The sequence below is a fragment of the Equus przewalskii genome, chromosome 17 (genome assembly GCF_037783145.1).
Source record: "Equus przewalskii isolate Varuska chromosome 17, EquPr2, whole genome shotgun sequence".
Classification (NCBI taxonomy): Eukaryota; Metazoa; Chordata; class Mammalia; order Perissodactyla; family Equidae; genus Equus; species Equus przewalskii.
In genome coordinates this window covers 10955267-10973346 of record NC_091847.1, presented here as the reverse complement: position 1 = coordinate 10973346, position 18080 = coordinate 10955267, and the positions used below count along the sequence as shown (strand labels likewise).

At 40.6% G+C, this 18080-nt stretch overlaps 1 protein-coding gene across 3 annotated transcripts in view; it reads left to right on the top strand.

Annotated features, from left to right (window-relative positions):
* The first annotated feature begins 5190 nt into the window (after nucleotides 1–5190).
* PTPN4 (protein tyrosine phosphatase non-receptor type 4) overlaps nucleotides 5191–18080 on the top strand; it is a 220212-nt gene continuing 207322 nt past the window's right edge. Inside the window, exon 1 of one of the 3 annotated variants that reach the window (XM_070581110.1) lies at nucleotides 5191–5926. The gene's annotated coding sequence lies outside the window, so the exon portion shown is untranslated. The remainder of the gene's footprint in view (nucleotides 5927–18080) is intronic. The other 2 variants (XM_070581109.1, XM_070581112.1) reach the window with 2 other exon arrangements.

The window sequence follows — 18080 nt, the reverse complement described above, 5'->3', positions numbered from 1 at the left end:
AAGAAGTTGTTAATAGTGCTTACCTTTGGGAAGTGAGACTGGAAGTAAGAGGCAGTCTTTGATTTTTAAAAATTTTACATTTTTTGGTATAGTTCTTAATCCCAGGGACTGCTAACTTAGGTCTTCTGCTGCTATAGAAAGGAAGGAAGAAAGGAAGGGAGGGAGGGAAGAAGGAAGAAAAGATGAAAGAAAAAGAATTGCTGGCAAGTGAAGAGGGAGAGGCCATGTTGAGTGACCAAATCTGGGCCAACTGCCTCAGAGATAAATACTATCTAATTAGAAAAACAAATATATATTATATATAATTTTTTTGAGGAAGATTAGCCCTGAGCTAACATCTGCCGCGAATCCTCCTCTACTTTATATGTGGGATGCCTGCCACAGCATGGCTTGCCAAGCCGTGCCGTGTCCGCACCCAGGATCTGAACCGGCGGACCCGGGCCGCCGAAGCAGAACGTGCACACTTAACTGCTGATCCACTGGGCCAGCCCCGTATATATATATATATATATATTTTTTTTTTTTTTAAGTAGCTCTATGATTAAAGGAAGCCCAAGCCCCAGAATTCTGAACTTGTTGGAAAAATGTATGACACGTCTTTAAAGGTTTAAACTCTTTAAATTTGTTTGTTTTGCTTTGCTTTGCTTTGAGTTATACCTGAAGATTCAGACAGGTAAAAAGATGACATTCCTCCTTAATTGTGCAGCTAAGGAGGACAGATAATACAATTAAGGTCACATGTCCATGACCAGGAGTTTGAAAGCCTGTGGACCCTATAGGCCCCATCTCACCAGCTTAGGCAACAAAATCAAGTCACTTTCAGTGATGTGTTTGCTAATGTTAAGATTCATACCACTCTGAGCTCTACTTAGCAAGCTTAGTCCAGCTTTCCCTTGGGGTTCTCCTCCCTAGATATCCCCAGTGACCCCAGTGTTACTCATTTCTTCCAAAGAGGTCTTCCCCAGTTGCTGATGGGGGGTTGGCTCATCAGGCAGCCACCTTGCCTGGTCAGAGCTCCTTCTCTGCTGCCTTGCCGCTGCCAGAGTTCAGTGCCAAGGCCCAGGCAGGCTAGCTTGGGTGCACGGCCTAGAACAAACGCCTGTCCCCTCCTGGCTGTAGCTACCCGGGGTTGGGAGAGGCCCTAATGCCAACCACATAGGCAAAAAGGCCAGTCCTCCCCTGCCAACACCCTCCAAGTGTGGATACAACCCTTGTTCTACCCTCCCAAAGCACAGCCAAGGGCAGGCTGCAGACAAGGGACAAAATCACAGTCAACAGTGGTGTCTGCCAATATCTGGTAATGTTTGAGGACACTTTCCTTTTTTTGCTTTTTTTAATTGAGGTAACAATGGTTTATGACATTATACAAATTTCATGTGTACATCATTATAGCTTGATTTCTGTGTAGACTAATCATGTTTACCCCCCAAAGACTAATTACCATCAATCACCATACACATGTGCCCAGTCGCCCCTTTCACCCTCCTCCCTCCCTCCTTCCCCTCTGGTAACCACCAGTCTAATCTCTGTATCTATGTGTTTGTGTTTGTTGTTGTTTTTTTTATCTTCTATTCGTGAGTGAGATCATACAGTATTTGACTTTGTCTGTCTGACTTATTTCACTTAGCATAATACCCTCAAGGTCCATCCATGTTGTTGCAAATGGCAAGATTTCATCTTTTCTTAAAGCTGAGGAGTATTCCTTCATGCATATATACTACATCTTCTTTATCCATTCGTCCCTTGATGGGTACTTAGGTTGTTTTCAAGCCTTGGCTATTGTGAATAATGCTGCAGTGAACATGGGGTGCATGTATCTTTATCATTTGTATTTTCATGTTCTTTGGATAAGTACCCAGCAGCAGAATAGCTAGATCATATGGTAGATCTATTCTTAATTTTTTGAGGAATCTCCATACTGTTTTCCATAGTGGCTGCAACAGTTTGCACTCCCACCAGAAGTGTATGAGAATTCCCGTTTCTCCACATTCACCCCAACACTTGCTACTTCTTGTCTTGTTAGTTATAGTCATTCTGACCAGCGTGAGTTGGTATCTCATTGTAGTTTTGATTTGCAGTTCCCTAATAATTAGTGATGTTGAACATCTTTTCACGTGCCTGTTGGCCATCTGTAGATCTTCTTTGGAAAAATGTCCAGATTTTTGCCCATTTTTTTTGGTAAAGATTTTATTTTCCTTTTTTCTCCCCGAAGTCCCCTGGTACATAGTTGTATATTTTTAGTTGTGGGTCCTTCTAGTTGTGACATGTGGGATGCCGCCTATCATGGCTTGATGAGCAGTGCCATGTCCGTGCCCAGGATCCAAACCGGCGAAACCCTGGGCTGCCGAAGCACAGCGCACGAACCCAACCACTCAGCCACAGGACTGGCCCAAGATTTTTGCCCATTTTTTAATTGAGTTGTTTGTTTTTTTGTTGTTGAGATGTATGAGTTCTTTATATATTTTGGATATTAACCCCTTATCAGATTCATGGTTTGCAAATATCTTCTCCCAATTGTTAGGTTGTCTTTTCATTTTGTTGATGGTGTCCTTTGCTGTGCAGAAGCTTTTTAGTTTGATGTAGTCCCATTTGTTTATCTTTTCTTTTGTTTCCCTTGCCTGGTCAGACATGGTATTTGGAAATACGCTGCTAAGATTGATGTCGAAGAGCATGCTGCCTATGTTTTCTTCTAGAAGTTTTATGATTATGAAAAAACATCTTGCTAACTCTCAAAATGTTAAATCAAATTATTTAAATAATCTTTCTTAGGTGTAAACATAATATTAGGTATAAAGTCCTTATTCTCACAGCTCTTCTACATCTATAAAACTAAAATAATTTTGCAAATTAAGTCAATCAAATTAAAAATTCAGTTAATATTATGTATGTAATGTGGTGGATGATGTTGTTTTGCTGAAATCAAATTGTCCCTTGTGATAAGACCATGGAACTCACTGCCGTGGTACAGGCTTTTTTAGACATGCTTATAATTGACTTAATTATCCCAACATTCTTCTCTATTTGAACTTCTGTGAAACTTCTCTACAGTGTGCCATGAGGACTTGACCTTTACTTAACCAGAAAGCGGTCATCTCCACAAGAAGTATTCTTTCTTTTCTTGTTACCCTAAGAAAATTAAGGTTATAGTTGTCGGTGCCAAATACAAAATCAAGTTGCAGTGTTTGGTTACAAGGTGGTCATCAAAATGATCCAGAATAGATATATTAATTTTTTAAATGATTATTATTTAAATAAGAGCAAAAATTTACATATTTTTCTAAAGAATTTGTAATACATATGATTCTATTTATATGAACTGTCCAGAGTAGGCAAATCCATAAAGACAGAAAGCAAAGTAGTGGTTGTCAGGGGCTAAGGAGAGGAGGGAACGGAGAGTGACTGCTAATGGTACGGGATTCCTTTTTGGGGTGACGAAAATGTTCTGGAATTAGATAGTGGTGATGGCTGCACAACTTTGCAAATATACTAAAAAGTACTGAATTGTACACTGCAAAAGGGTGAATTTTATGGTATGTGAATTATATCTCAATTTTTAAAAAGTGACTTCGCAGTTTTCCTAAGGAATAGTAGATGGATATGAGGCTTCCATTCTTTGTCTAAGCGGCTCATCCTGTGGAGTTTCCCCAAACAAGGGGTGTACCCCTGCAGCCCCTCCAATGTTGAGACTCCAGCTATATTTACAAGTCAGATTTATATTTGTATAAAAGGTCCCTATGGTTTAAAGATGGGGCTGGGAAGAATGGGCTGGAGGGGGAAGGTCTGGAGAGAGCAAGAGTAGTTGGAGGATTGGTTACAAAGCCCACAAGGCATCAACAAGGACAAATCTAGACCAGAGCAATATCACCCAGAGACAGAGCAACCTAGCAGATATGAAGCTGAGGAAGAGCCCACTCTGTCTCAAGTACCTTCCCCAAATCACATCAATTAGAGAGTTAAGCATTTCATCCTTTCAACAAACTTTTTTGGTACCAGGCAGTGTCACCAGGCATTATAGGGGATACAAAGATGACTAAGACAAGGTCCTTGCCCTCAAGTAGCTTACCATGTAGGAGTGGCGATAAGACCCACACAGGGATAAGTATCATGTAACAAAATGTGCATTGTGGTGAGAAAAAGGGAGGTATAAACCTAGAACTCCCAACATCAAAGGAGGAAGAAATCACCTCTTACTTCTGGCGGAAGTCCCATGCAATCTGCGGTTGGAGGATGACTGGATGTTGACAGGTGCAGATGAAGCGAAGAGCATTTTAGCGGAGGAAATAGCAGGAACAAAAATGGAGAGCTGGAGGCAGGAAAGCATATTTAGGGAAGGATGAAGGAGCACTGGCTGGAATTAAGCTCTGAGAAGGAAAGTACCTAGAAGACGTAAAGCTGGAAAAATACGGACTCACAAGTTGTCTTTTCGAAATGGAAAAATTAAAAGGGGTGCGAGGGAGAAAAGGGTCAATAGAGCTTGCTCTTTCACAGATGTGTATGCATTTGCAAGATTTCATCTTGCCAAACCCCCCTGATTAATAAACAGCATTTTGTGGGCTTGGAGGGACAGTGATTTTTGAAGGAACGTTTGTGTGAAGGCTGGCTTTGGCAGGGTGCTGAAGCTAAGAGCAAGGAAGAGCAAGAAGGCGCCAGGCGACAGGAAGGGGCACTGACAAAAATGAACGCAAAAAGGATGTGTGAGGGTCCCTAAATCCCTCCTCACATCATTTCAGCTGAGATCGCCCAGTTTGTAGTCATTTGTCTTCTCACCAATAAGTTTGCATCATCAATAAAATATTAGAATGCACCTGGCTAAATACCCTGGCGTGATAACACCAAATTCATATGCGTTGCTAGAATGAATAATTCAATTTTAAAACGCACACACCGTTCCTGGCACACACAAGGCACCCAAACGTTTGTTTTATGACTGAACGCTGTTTGTTCTTTGTTTTAGAGTCTATATTTAGGAGAGGAAATGATTCAAAACTGCATCCTAAAACCTACATCCTCTATTAGCACTGAAGTTGGAACGACCTGGAGCCAAGAGGTCTGCTTTTCCCCTTTAAAACTTAGGTTTCTCGCCCCTCCGTCCGGTCTCTTAGGTCAGTAGGTCCAGCAGGGGTCGCAGTTCAAGTGACCAATCGCCGCGAGGCCATGGGGCGGAGCCACAGCGACCCGCCCTCTCCTCCCGCCCTGCCTCCCCACCTACCCAGGTCCGCCTCCGTCGCACCTGCGCGTCCCCCCCCCAAGCCCCCCCCGCTCGCGCTGGAGCAACCTCTGCAGCCTGCGCTCGCGGGGAAGGGGTGCGCCTTCGTCTCTCGCGAGATCGCCTCCTGTTGCGGCCGCCGCGGCTCCGGACTGCTGACTGGCGGCGTCTGCGCAGCCGCCATGTTCGGTTGCTATGCGGTGGCCTGGGAGACCGGGTGTGCTTGAGGGGGGAGGAGGAGGTGACGGGGGAGGAGGAGGAGGAGGAAGAGGAGGAGGCGGCGGCGGCGGGGCTTGAGCTCCGCCTGCGCTCTCGGAAACAGACGCTGTCCCGGCTCGCCCGCCCCGCCGCGCGCTTTCCCGCGCCTCGCGGCGCCCACATTGTTCTCTCAGGACTCCGGGGCCCAGGGGCGGACTCCGGCCCGGAGCCGGGGAGGGAGACCCCGGTCTTGGCTGAGGGCTCGGAGGTTCGGCCGGGCCTGCCCTCCCCGCGGCGCTTTGCGGGTGTGGATTAGCTCATCCCGCGGGCGCGCCGGCTGCCGCCTCCCCGCTCCCGGCGGTGCGGCCCGCGGCGGCCCCGCAGCATGAGGCGCTGCTGGCGGCTCGGGGCCGTGGCGCGGCCGCTGCGGCGGCGGCTGCTGGCGGGGCGCTGAGGGACCGTGGAGCAGCGCGGGGCCGCGAGGCTCTTCTCCAGCCGAGAGGACGCGGCTGTGACACGGAGGTAAGAGGTTCGCGGTCCCCGCCGGCCTCTCGGCCCTGCGCGTGGGACGCGGGGCTGCTCCTGGGGCGTGTGGGCTGGGGGAGGGAGCCGGTCGGGCAGCCGAGGTACAGGGTGGATGAAAAAGGAGGGAAGAGATGATGCTCCGACCACCCTTCTCCCCTTCCCGGGACCTCTGCTCCCGGGGCTCCTGGGGACACAGTTGGAATCTCCGCTACGGGTGAGCGAAAGAAGGGCGGGCGGTCGTGGGTGCGGAGATGGGATGTTCCGCGGTACCTAGACTCGAGGTGAGGCTTGAGAATCTTGAGTTTTCATTGCTGGTGGGGTTCCTTTTTAAATTTTTTTTAATTGGCTCCTATGAGCGCTTCCTGCGTGCTCTTCGAGCAGGCTGACCCTGCCATTAAAGTTTTCAGCCTCTTAGGATTCTGCCGGTGTATACTTGCATTTAAGAACCTGTGGTTGGGCCAAAAAAAGTTGAGATGCAGCTAAGTAGTCGTACCGATGCATGTCCCAAGTTTTCCTTAAAATGGAACAGTTTACAGTTGCACGGATTTATGTATAGATGTTTCTGCGAAACTTAGAATGGGAGGTTTCATGTCTGGCGTTGCATTATTTAGTGACACCACTATGTTGAAGGACGATTTGTAGGATTTTCAAGCGCTTGTTCTAGGAGAACCTGTGTATTTGCAATATATAACCTGCTTTTCGAATCAGAGAATGGAGTAATGTTAGGTTTCTGTGACCGGCTTTGGGGCCCAATTGAAACAGTACAGTTTAAAACATGTTTATGGTGGAACCCGGCCCCCCCCCCCCCCCACCCCGCCCCAAGCCAGTGTATCCAACTTGTAAAAGACGATTTGAGTAAAAAGAAGACTGTGGAACGGTAAAAGCCAGCACATTTTTTTTTTATTTTTTCCTTTTTCTCCCCAAAGCCCCCCAGTACATAGTTGTATATTCTTCGTTGTGGGTCCTTCTAGTTGTAGCATGTGGGACGCTGCCTCAGCGTGGTTTGATGAGCAGTGCCATGTCCGTGCCCAGGATTCGAACCAACGAAACACTGGGCCGCCTGCAGCGGAGCGCACAGACTTAACCACTCGGCCACGGGGCCAGCCCCAAGCCAGCACATTTTTTTGTCCTGATTTTTTAACCCTAAAGTGACAGAGAAAAAGATTTTCATTTTTTGAAGAGGGGAGAAGATGACCTTAAAGTATGTGATTATTCAGAGCCCAAAGTGTGCTTAATGGAACAGAGCTAGATATATCAGTTAAATCTTGCATTTGATGAATATAAATTCAACCTATAGATTTTTTGTAAAAAGACTTTTTGTAGGCAAAAGTTGGTGTGTTGCATGGAACTTCTTCACTAACTCGTGGTAAAAGAGAGTTGCAGTCATTTTGTAGACCCCACTATTTTTTGTCAGAATAAATTTATGCTCCAGTTACCACAAAAGCGATTTTTCTGTATCTTTTTTTTTATGGCACACGTATCTTTGTTACTGTTTTGCGTTCAAACTTGTACATGGTCCCATAATATTCATGATCTTGAGTGGTTTATAAGAAACATGGTCTTTTTTGTACACGGGAATATTTATGGTTTAGCTAATCTGTTTTAAACATTTGGTAAGAGATTTTGAAAACGCAAGGGGCCATCACTGTTTTACAGTTTTTATTAACATTAATTGAGTAGGTTAAAGTTTATTAAGTTAGAAAATTGTAGGTTCCTCAAAAGCAGCAATGGATGAGGATGTGACTTTCATATTACCTGTTTTTCTAACCTGCTTAGCTTCTAGGCTGTGGGTATTGAATTGTTTCAAACTTGTAGATTTTTCTTATGTTCTAATTAAATGTCTTTAAAAATGTCCCTAGTAACATTGTTACTTTAAATTCGTGACACCCAATTTCTAATTTAGGCTAGGCATAAAACCAGCATTGATTGAACACATTTGCTAAAAATACTTTCTGGGTCAGATGTACTTAGAATGCAGCCTCAGGAAAATTCATTTGAGCTATTCTACTGTGACCAATGTACACTTCATTATTATTGAAAGACTTTAAAAAATTATAGACTCTCACAAATTAGATTTCATCAGTTCAGGCATAGAAGCCTAACTTTTTAAAATGTATAAAGTACTTTATGTGGGACAATAATAAAACTTTTTTCTTTCTTTTTTTTTTTTTTACTTATGTGACCGCCCCCATAGACTATTATTAAACTCTGATTTGTATACTCAAAATATTTTAGTTTTTCTATTAAACGTAATTAATTTCAGTTGTAAAGTGACAGTACAGTGTGCTGTGTTGTCTATTTAGTATTTATTTACGACTTATTCTAAACACTATAAGGGACATCAGTGGTCATGTTTTTGAGTAAATTATCTTTAAGGAACAAAGTAAGAGACTACTAGATAATTTTAAGGAGACGCTGTTATTGAGAACTTTTTTTTTCACCTTTTGAGAGTTAATATGGTCAGTTTTAAACAAGACAGCTCTAAAAAATATGTAGAAATCTTGTTTGGGGCATGTTTAAAGACAAATGTTTAAAAGTTCTGCTTTAATTCTTTATGTTAGTTATTAGGAATATAAAATTGGTGCCCTCACTAGAAATGGCAAGTCTATGTGATTTAATGTAGCTAAATATGAATTGTTGCTCCTAAATAAAATATAATATTGGCAGAAATTCACTGGTTACAAACTGAGTTGAATTTTATTGGTTTTTTGGGTAATAACGTGCATGTTATGAAGTTTTTAATATGCTGTAGTCTAGATTTGTTAAATTTGTCCATTTACTAGATTAAGCTGTGAAACCTCGAAGATTAGTTTAGCATTCTAGAAATCCTTGTTATTGTTTCCTGGGAAAGTACTGTAGGAGGAAGGTGTTATTTCTTTATTTAATATTCAGTTAGTACAAATGGTGAGAAGGAATGTAGTGTAGAAGTACTGTAGAATCTTCTTTATGGGTGTGGAAGTACAGTATCTAGGAACAGTGTAATTTATTTCCTTTCCTTTGCATGATCAGTCAGTATAGTCCTGTTTAAAATAGGATAGGAAATGGGAAATTTATTACATTCTCTTTCATTTCGTTAGAGGCATTTCCCCGCACATTCATTTTTCATTTCATTACTCCTAAGTAGAAACACTAGAAGAGAGGTACAAGTATTAGAAGAAATCTGTAGGAATAGAATGAAAATGAGGTGCTGTGGATTATCTTGAGGGGAAGATAGTAATTTGGGAGAGTTACTGTGTTTGTACCTTTTAACGGGAGGGTTATATAGAGGAGTAGAAAGAAAAAAGGATCCAGAAGGGAAGTGTTTATTGTCTGTTATGTGCCAGACAGTGTAAAGGGGATTTTCCCGTTACTCCACATCATCCTCAAGATCCCTTTGTGAGGTAGGTGTTACTGATCCCCTGCTTCTCCTCTCCCCACGAAATGGGGGCAAAGAGAAATTAAATAACTTGTCTGGGATCACACTGCTACTGAGCAGGATTCACACTAGGTCCATCTGACTCTGAAGCTTATTCTTTGGATCATGCCGTACAATTAAACTTTCTGCGGTGATGGAAATACTCTCTTTCTGCACTGTCAGGTATGGTAGCCATTAACCATGTGTGGCATGGAGCACTCAAAATGTGACTATTGTGCCCGAGGAACGAATTTAAAATTGTATTTGATTTTAACCAGTTTAAATTTAAATAACCAGGTGTTGCTAGTAGCTGCAATATTGGACAGCATGGCTTTAGATCCTGCTGCCTGGAAAATCTAGTTTTAGTATTGAATTCTTCCACTCGCTTATATGTGATGTTAGGCAAGTTCTTTAGTTCTTGAGCCTCAATTTAATCCGTTGTGAAAATGAAGAGGTTGTCAATAAAAGATTATCTCCAGCATCCTTTCTTGCTCTAAAGTTCTATGCTTCTTACTAAAATGTACAGTGGTATTTAATATTCACAAGCATTATATCCGAAAGTACCCCCCCCCCATATACTTGCCTCTTATAAAGCTGCTTGTTTAGTCAGTTTTTCTTTTGAGAAGCATATGTGTAAAGCACACATAAAGGATAATGGATTATTTCCCCCTAATTGTTTGGCAAAGGCTTTGTGTAACCAAAGGCAGTATTTTACCTTGGAACAAAGTTTGGATCTTTAAAGACTGTATTTCAGCATGCCACCTTCCCATTTCAGAATTACAGTTCCTGCTGCTTATCAAATTAATTCCAAACGTATCTGCTTGGCCTTGAAGGCTTTCCACCAACCACATCTCACTAACTCTCTCATTTTTGCTTGAAAAGAAAACATTCTTGTTTCTGCCTCTGCCCTTCTTTCCTCACTTACAACATTCTTGCCTTCAAATCCACGTGTGTCCTCTTTAAGTCTTCCTCAGAATTCACCTTTTTCTGGAAGAAGGCTGATTAACAGTTACAATGATCAGGTTTTGAATCCTCGTAATAGGAACCCTGGGGTTAATATATGATTGTTTAGGTACAGTTAGTTGAGTACATCTTTCTTAAGTTTTTATATATTACCTACTCTGTGTTCTTAATGAAAATGTAAAAAAATGGAAAATGAGAGTTGTTTCCTTTGTATTGCCTCATGAGTTTAGTACATTGCTCAGCAATTCTACTTTAAAAAGTTACTAATTTGAAAAAATGATAAATACTATAACAGCATTCACCCTCAATCACCACTCTAATAGATATTTTTGTTTCCTTTCTGGCAACTGTCTGGATTTTTTTATAAAGTTGTGTGGTATAGATAGAATTTTGAGTTTGATATATTGGAAGCATTGTGTAATAGAGGCAGTGCAATGTAGGGAAAAGGTGACAGACTTGGGAGTCAGATCTGAGTTGGAATCTGGTCTCAAAAAACTTGGATGAATTATATAACCTCTGAGCCTACTTCCTTGTCTGTGAAATTAGGAAAATAATACTTGGCCTTGAATTGTGAGGATTAGGATAATATATATAAAACATCCAGCATGATTCTTTAAATAAAAGAGATGATCAGTAAACAGTAGCTGATATTATTTTCCCGTTTCCATTGTCATGAGTATAATTTAAACAATTGCTTAGACGTTCAGATGATTTATCAGCCAGGTGATTGATTTAGTCATTTACCTTTTGTTAAACATTTTGGTTGTTCTAAACTTTCCACTGTTGAAATCTGCAGTGAGTATCGTAGGACTGGGATAATGGTCTGGTGGTCTGAATATTCCTGTGCCAGATCTCTCTCTTTAAAGAGAACAGTGGGTGTTCTTGTTTTGGAAAAAAATACTAATTGGGTTGTAAAATTGTACCTCGTTGTTTTAATTAATGTATTTTGAAAAAATTTGGTTTATTGGGGAATGATGTAGTGAACATTCATTTATATGTTAATTAAACATTTGAATGCTGTTATAGGGATCAGTGGTGTACAGGTAAATGAGACATGATTCTTTTCCTTGAGCTCAAATTCTAGGGTGGTAACACATGTCAACAAACAGAATTCAGAGTGACAAGTGTAATAAGATCTTGGGGAAATGAGAAGTGACATTTGAACAGTGTCTTGAAGGATGGATTGGAATTGATCTGGGTAGAGAGAACAGCGTGTACAAAAAGAAGTATGAAAGGATGCATAGTGTGTTTGGAGAAATGCAAGTTGTCTTGTATGTGTCTGTCTTTGTCTATGGGATAAGTGTTGGTGTCTGATTTTGTGTGTGAATCTGTGTGCCTGTACGTGTGTGTTGACCATGGTAAGAGATGAAACCTTGTGAGGATCCTTGTCTGGGCTCATATTAAGACCTTTAGAATAGAGCTTCCCCACTGGTGTGCCATGAATGGTTGGCCATTGTGCTGTCAGCCTAAGGAACTGGGGCATATTGGATCCCCCACAGTGGTTTCTTTTGACCTTGAATAGTCTCCTTGGGTTGTCCCAGTTTGCTAAAAAGAATCACTATTTTCTTTGGTGCCAAGTTGGGAAAAGGATTGGGAAAAGCACTGTTTTAGAGGCTCTAAGTATTGGAAAGTTTGTGGTCCCCACTCACTCCTGGCATTCCCATTATGTAATCAGAAATAAAACCTATACCAAGTCCTAAAGGAAGCACAGAAGAGGTCAAGTCAGAATTTCCCTCTTTCCTCCCCTCTCTTCCCTTCCCCTCCCCCCAATATTTATTACTTTATTGTTGTGTGTGTTTGTGTGTGAGAGAGAAATATCTTTGTGGTGCTCCTGCACTGCTAGTGCCCTACACAAGTGTTTAGTCTGCCTCTTGGGAAATTAGTATTTACATTGGGGAGCAATTACACATATTTAAATAAGGGAATGATAAGATTAGATGTGAATTTTGAAAGGTACCTCTTGACTTCTAGGTAATGACGCGAGGATGTAAGATTGGTACAAAGATGTGGTTAGAAATGGAGCAGAGGGAGACCAGTTAGGATGTTCTTGCGGTGGTCCAGGTGAGAGATAATAAGAGCCAGAAATGGAGAAAGGGGGACATAAAGATGAGGATCTGGGACTAGAACTGACAACTGATTAGGTAGTTTCTCTGGAACTGAGAGTCCATTTGATATAAGGGAAAGAGGAAAAGAGTTGATGATAATGCTAAGCTTTCTTCTTTGGGCAACTGGGAAGGGAAGGCCAAATAATTTTTGTCCTGTACCTGTAGTGAGCCAGGCATTTTTGCTAGGCACCAAGTTTGTCATGAGTTCTCATTGAATTTTTAAAATTTATTTATTTTGAAATAATTTGAAACCTACAGAAAAGCTGCAGTAACAGCACAGAGAGCTCACTAATCTCCTTCAACCAATTTCCTTTTCCATGAACTAGTCTTGCAGCTTAAAAAAATTTTTTTTAGTAAGATTTACTTTTTTAGAGCACTTCTGGATTCACAGCAAAATTGAGGGGAAGGTGCAGAGATTTCCCATAAGCCCCCGTCCCTAAACATGAACTTTAGCCAGTTTTTAACATTGTACTACATATATACTGTGTGTGTACACAAGATCAGCCTGCAGTGTCTTGTTATGCTTGGCTCACTGTAGTGGACTCAGTGAGGCCTTCCCTTGCAGATCCCCAAAGAAGGAACCTTGATGTTGTCTTTGATCCTTTCCCTCTTTCTGCTGTATCTTACTGGATTCTGAAATTTCAGTGAAACTACCTAGTATCATTTCTGATCCCTCATTTTCATCCCTACTTCCAGCCATTTCAGAGGAATGCACCATTTCTACTTTCATTAGACTTTTTCTGAACCATTTGAGAGCAAGTTGCAGACATGATGTCTATCAGTCCTAAGTCATATAGTGTGTTTTACCAAAACATGGACGGGCTCTTACATAACTTCCAAACCAGGAAATCAACATTGATAAAACAGTGTCTTCACATCCCCAGATTCAGATTTTTCCAACTGTCTCGAAAGTGTCTCTCCTTTTTGGTCCAGGATCCAATTCAGGATCACACATTGCATGTAATCGTCATGTCTCTTTAGTCTTCTTCAGTTTGGAACAGTTTGTCAATATTTCTCTTGTTTTATGACCTTGACTTTTTTTATTCTGTGGATGTCCCTTAACTTTGGTTCATCCGGTTGTTGCTCATGTGCAGAATGAATGCATTATTGGCAGGAATACCATAGAAATGGTGTGCTTTTCTTAGTGTCACTCGGTGGCATACAGTATTGTCCCATCACTGGTGGTGTTTGACCTTGAACACTTTGTTAAGTTCATGTCTGCTAGGTTTCTCTACCATAAAGTCATCATTTTTCCTTTTGTAATTGGTAACTCTTTTGTGGGAAGATTTCCAAGACTGTGCCAATATGCTGTTCCTCCTCAAACTCTGCCCAGCAGCTTTTGGGTCTACTGATGACTCCTGCCTGAGTCAAACAGTACTATAAAGGTTGCCATCTGCATTTATTAGTTGATTTCCTATTGAAAACAGATGTTTCTCTTCTTCCTAATGCATTTATTCATTCATTCATTTACTTCAATATGTACTCATGGATTTCTGTTCCTCTTTAGTGGGTTTTGTTAGTTATTATCATATAAAATTTTATTTTGGTGGGCAAATTGTCCTAGATTTGGCTAGTGGGAGCCCCTTCAAGATAGCTCCTGTGGCTTTTGACACATCCCCGTCCTTTGACTATTTCTTTACTTTCTGGCACAACAAGTTGTTCAGACTCATTTTGTACTTTTCCTGCCCCAGCTCTGGAACCACGTATTTTTCTAGGAATCTTGATTTCTTTTAGTGGAAGAAGTATTTAGAAACCAAGATTTGGATGCTTAGTGTGCTCATTTCTGCTAGGATGTCATCACTTCTAGGGTGGACAGAACTAGGAAATACATGTATATATGTGCACATCTGTATTTCTTTCTGTATCTAACTATGTGTATGTATTTAAAAAGTTCACATTAATACATCCAATTCCAGTACAACACTTCAGGGGTCTTTCTAGCTTCCTTCTTTGTGTATTTGAAAATCCCTTTTCCAGCAGTGAGAAATTGGCTCCCATTTTCCTCATTATATTTACTTATTTGCTCAGTCTCCTTGTATGTGCCAGTCTCCCAATCCCAGGCTAGTTATCCCTTGCCTGCCACCTCTGAGGCCTATGGTTTGGGGTCCTCAGGGCATGCAGTCAAGTCCATGCTGCCTCAGCATGGCCTGATGAGTAGTGTCATGTCTGCTCCCAGGATCCGAACTGACAAAACCCTGGGCCACCGAAGTGGAGTGTGCAAACTTAACCATTCAGCCACAGGCCTGGCCCTCAATAACGTCTTATAGTTTTCATTTTATGGGTGTTTCACCTCCTTGGTTAAATTTATTCCTAGATATTTTATTCTTTTTATCAATATTGTATGTGGGATTGTATTCTTGAATTCTCTTTCTGTTTGTTTGTTGTTAATATATAGAAATACCACTGATTTTTGTAAATTGATTTTGTACCCTGCAACTTTACTGTAGTTGATTATTTTTAATAGTTTTCTGGTAGATTCTTTAGGGTTTTCTTTATATAAAATCATGTCATCTGCAAACAGTGAGAGTTTCACTTCTTCATTGCCAATTTGGATACCCTTTATTTCTGTTTCTTGCCTAATTGCTCAGCCAAAACCTCCAGTACTGTGTTTTGACTAAGAGTGGTGAGAGTGGGCACCCTTGTCATCTTCCTCTTCTTGCAGGGGTGGGTTACAGTTTTCCGCTGTTGAATATGATGTTGGCCGTGGGTTTATCATATCTGGGCTTTATTATGTTGAGGTACTTTCCTTCTATACCCATTTTATTGAGGGCTTTTATCATAAATGGATATTGGATCTTGTCAAATGCTTTCTCTGCATCAGTTGAGATGATTATGTGGTTTTTGTTCCTCATTTTGTTAATGTGGTGTATCACATGGATTGTTTTGTAGATGTTGAACCATTCCTGTGTTCCTGGTATAAGTCCCACTTGATCATGGTATATAATGTTTTTAATGCGTTGCTGTACTCAGTTTGCTCATGTTTTGTTGAGGATTTTTGCATCTGTGTTCATCAGTGATATTGGCCTGTAATTTTCCTTCTTTGTGTTGTCCTTGTCTGGCTTTGGGATGAAGGTGATGTTGGCTTCATAAAGTGTGTTAGGAAGTGTTCCGTCTCCTTCAACTTTTTGGAATATTTTGAGAAGGGTAGGTATTAAATTTTCTTTGTTTGGTAGAATTCTCCAGAGAAGCCATCTAGTCCTGGACTTTTGTTTTTTGTGAGGTTTTTGATTACTGTTTCAATCTCTTTGTGATTGGTCTATTCAGATTCTCTGTTTCTTCTTGATTCAGTTTTGGGAGGTTGTGTGAGTCTACGTATTTATCCATTTTTCCTAGGTTATCCAATTTCTTGGCATATAGTTTTTCATAGTATTCTTTTATAATCCTTTGTATTTTTGTGGTATTTTTTGTAATTTCTCCTCTTTCATTTCTAATTTTATTTATTTGAGCCTTCTATCTCTATTCCTTAGTGAGTCTGGGTAAAGTTTGTCAATTTTGTTTATCCTCTCAAAGAACCAGCTCTTAGTTTCATTGATCCTTTCTACTCTTTTTTTTTTTTTTTTTGGTTTCAGTTTCATTTATTTCTGCCTTAATTTTTATTATTTTCCTCCTTCTGTTGACTTTGAACTTTGTTCTTCTTTTTCTAATTCTGTTAGGTGTAGTTTAAGATTGCTACTTTGAGATTTTTCTTGTTTGTTAAGCTGGACATTTATTGCTATGTATTTCCCTCTTAGGACGGCTTTTGCTGCATCCTGTGTGAGTTGGTATGGTGTATTTTCATTTTCATCTGTCGCCGGATGTTTTTTGATTTCTCCTGTAATTTTTTCAACGGTCCATTTGTTGTATAGTAGCATGTTGTTTAGTCTCCACTTATTTGTCATTTTGCCAGCTTTTCTAGTTTCATAGCATTATGGTCACAAAAGATGCTTCATGTGATTTCAATCTTCTTGTTTCCCAACATATGGTCCGTCTTTAAGAATGTTCCATGTGCACTTGAGAAGAATGTGTATTCTTCTGTTTGGGGATGGCGTGTTCTATATATATCTACTAAGTCCATCTGGTCTAGTTTTTTGTTCAGTTCCACTGCATCCTTGTTGACTTTCTGTCCTGATGTTCTATCCATTGATGTAAGTGGAATCTTAAGGTTCTCTACTATTATTGTGTTGTTATTAATATCTCCTTTTAGGTTTGTTAATAGTTGCTTTATGTACTTTGGTGATCCTCTGTTGGGTACATATATATTTATAAGTGTTATATTGTTTTGATGGAGTGTCCCTTTTATTATTATGTACTGCCCCCTTTGTCTCTCATTGTCTTCTTTATCTTGAAGTTGACTTTGTCTGATATTAGTATGGCAAGACCTGCTTTCTGTTGTTTACCATTAGCTTGGAGTATTGTTTTTCATCCCTTCACTCTGAGAGTGTGTTTGTCTTTACAGCTGAGATGTGTTTCCTGGAGGCAGCATATTGTTGGGTCTTTTTCCTTTTAATCTGTCCGGCTGCTCTCTGTCTTTTGATTGGAGAATTCGATCCATTTATATTTAGAGTGATTATTGCTATATGAGGGCTCAATGCTGCCATTTTATCACTTGTTTTCTGGTTGTTCTGTATTTCCATTGTTTCTTGTAACGTTTATTTTGGACTACCCATTCAGTTTGTAGTTCTGTCTGATGGTTTTCTCAGTTTTGTCTTTTTTTTTTTATCATTTGTGTCTTTGTTCTGATTGCATTTTTAGTGGTTACCGTGAAGTTTGTATAAAAAATTGCATAGATGAGATTGTCCATTTTCTGATAGCCTCTTTTTCCCTTAGTCTAAGCAGATTCCATTCCTCTCCTCTTCCCCTTCTAAGTTATTTTTGTCACAACTTACTCCATTTTGTGCTTTGAGTTTGTGGTTAAAATGAGAGTATAGTTATTTTTGATGTTTTCCTTCTGTTTATCTTTAATGTTACAATTAAGTGTTTGCTAACTTGTTCTGATAGTTACCATTTTCTTATTTTGTCTGCCTGTTTATTTCCTTGCTTGAGGTTTTGTAAACTCCCCCCCCCCCCTTTTTTTTTTAGGTAGGAGGGCCTTCGTGATCATTTCTTGTAGGGTAGTTTTGTGGAGATGAACTCCCTCAGCTTTTGTTTATCTGGCAAAGTTTTTATTTCGCCCTCATATCTGAAGGATGTTTTCACTAGATAGAGTATCCTTTGCTGAAAGCCATTATCTTTCAGAATTTTGAACATATCATTCCACTCTCTCCTAGCCTCTAAGGTTTCTGCTGAGAAAGCCACTGAAAGCCTGATAGGGGTTCCTTTGTAAGTTGTTTTTTTCTGTCTTGTGGCCCTTAATGTTTTTTCTTTGTCATGGACTTTTGCCAGTTTTACTAGTATATGCCTTGGAGAAGGTCTTTTTATATAGGAGTTCTATTAGCTTCTTTTATTTTTAATTCCAGCTCCTTCCCCAGGTTTGGGAAGTACTTCCCTATTATTTCTTTCTTTCTTTTTTTTTTTTTTTTTTTGAGGAAGATTAGCCCTGAGATAACATCTGCTGCCAATCCTCCTCTTTTTGCTGAGGAAGACTGGCTCTGAGCTAACATCCATGCCCGTCTTCCTCTACTTTATATGTGGGATGCATACCACAGCATGGCTTGCCAAGCAGTGCCATGTCGGCACCCAGGAATCAAACCAGCGAACCCCAGGCCACCAA